At 44.1% G+C, this 2,327-nt stretch overlaps 1 pseudogene; it reads right to left on the bottom strand.

Moving 5' to 3' along the window:
• Positions 1-425: 425 nt before the first annotated feature.
• Positions 426-851, bottom strand: LOC146785114 (profilin-2 pseudogene; annotated as a pseudogene).
• Between the last annotated feature and the right edge of the window lie 1,476 nt (positions 852-2,327).

The following is a 2,327-nucleotide window of genomic DNA, read 5'->3' as shown; positions in this document are numbered from 1 at the left end:
GTGTTACATGGGCGGTTCCATGCAACCACCATTGCTTTTTGATGGAAAACCTTAGCTACCAAAAATTTGAGACTAGGTTTTGCGTCAACAATTAACCCCATTTGAAAGTAGGTGTTAAAAGGAGGAATGTTTTCCCTTCTTTATTTTCTGACTTTGCATGTGTGCTGCTGCACTGTACAGCACAAATGAAAAGTTTCAAAAGTTTTCTAGGCATAGTATTTTGTACTGGAAGGGTCCCCTTTCAGGACAAAACCTGTGCTAAACTCTTGCACACACCCCTGCACTTTGGCGAGTTAAGCAAGAAGGGATAATGGATTCTTAATGTGGGAGGCATGAATTTCTAAAGAAGGAATTTTGGGTTTAGGCTGCATGGATTCGAACATAAAAAAAATCTCCGGCACGGGACTCTTGACACATGAGGGTTTTTATGAGCATTCATTCTCCCGAATAAGGCACGCCATTTTGAAGGCCTTGAGGTTCAGTGTGCCACCAGCGACACCTCTCTTGCCGATAAGGATCAGGCACATGCGGTTGACTCTGATGATATTGATGCTCTGTGTCTCTGTGCCATCCTTTTCTGGCATGGTCCGCAGGTCCATGCAGTTTAAACCTTGCTGATTCAGGTGATCTCTAATTACCATGCAGCGCTTGCCACCAAGCGTTAGTCCATCAGTGTAGAAGCAGCCCCTGTTCGGATCTACCACGTCACTCATCTCGCAATAGGTAAGGTCCTGTAGGAGCCCTCCAGGTTTGGCTGCGAGAAGCTCACAGTTGCAGGCACAGAAGATTGCAGCATCCTGGCACAGACCATCCTCCATCAACAAGCTGATGTAGTTTTTCCACTTTGCCATTTGCCAGTAGTTATTGGGTGCCTTTTTTACACAATATGAAAGCCAAAGAGTTCCTCGTAGGTGATTATAAGGTGGAATTTCCCTCCCCAGGTGCCTGCCACAGGGCTCTGTGTCTTAAACCCTTCCAGCCTGCATGATCTACTCACTGTTGGCTCAAAGGTGGCCTTCACATCCCAGGTTGAGTGAAGACGTGGTACCCATGGAAAGGTCGCCTTGATTCCAGGCTTGGTGATGAGGGAAGGCTTAGGTGGAATCCAGGAGACTAAAGCAGCAGGTCTTTCAGCAGACCCTCATGTGCCTCTCTGAACACAGCCTCTCCAGCTGTTCAAGCCAGAAGGGTTATGTCATACTCTTCCTGTGACGTCACAGAGGCTGGCTGTCCTTGAGTCATGTCTAGCTCCACACCCACAAAGGGCCCATCATTTTGGACTAGCAAAAGACTGGCTGATTTAGGGGCTTGATATGTGACTGGATGCCGGCCTTCCTGGTGAGCAGAGCACATACAACTCCAGAGCCGCTATTTGTGTACCTTATAAGGAGTCATGTGATGTGCCCCAGCATCCATTATGTCAGTCTTTGCCATTCTCTGCTTGCATGCCAATGTAATACAAAGACTAGGCTGAGGTTTAAAATGCGAGGCCTGCTCACTGTGTTTACAGGCTTGCTATCGTTGGATGTTTTAGCTAAAGCTGAATCCCACCAAAACACGGATCTACTTCAAGGACTGCAAACCTACTGCTAATGGGGCATTGACTTACGTTATGTACTTGGCCACCCTAAATTACAAGTTGCTTGCCGTTTGCTAAACCTTAAAACACAGTTTAGTAAACTGGGTGGGGCAAAAGACAGTAATAGGAAAGAGCATGTTCAAATGTTAGAATTACTCCATATAGAATAAGTCAATGCCTCAGTTCCATAAGTCATTTCTTTAATCATTATATGTTTATTTGAAACTCAATTTCATAAAATGGGTTTACAAATACATTGCAGTATACTATTTTTTGTTTTTATTTTTTTCCTTGTGTGTCACAACAGAATGTAGATGACAGATCGTGAGCTTGTATCTTCTCATGTCTAATAATGTCCTATTTCAACTTGTTCTTTCTGTGCCTCCTTGTGCTTAACTTTCATGTGTATCTATCTAAACAGCCTTTGGCACAGCTTTTTGAGCAGCAGCAGCAGCTGAACATTCAAATGTATGTTAACAACACAAAAATTCACTTCCACTTGGGAAACAGTCCAGAGAATCCATCAAACTTTTATGATTGGAGGACTATGCCTGTTCCACTGGATGGAGGAGAGGATCCAGTGGATGAACAGCACCAAAACTGAGATCCTTGTAACTGTAGAGTGAAATCCCAATGTACTATCTTTTTGGTGGCCCCAAGGAATTAGTACTCCTCCTTTCAACTCAGCAAAAGTAGGGTATCTTTTTGATGCCGAATTCTATCTAATGGTACATCTTCCTTCTTGAAA

The sequence above is a fragment of the Triturus cristatus genome, chromosome 11 (genome assembly GCF_964204655.1).
Source record: "Triturus cristatus chromosome 11, aTriCri1.1, whole genome shotgun sequence".
Lineage (NCBI taxonomy): Eukaryota > Metazoa > Chordata > Amphibia > Caudata > Salamandridae > Triturus > Triturus cristatus.
The sequence above is the reverse complement of the archived record's forward strand: the minus strand, read 5'-3'. Positions and strand labels throughout refer to the sequence as shown.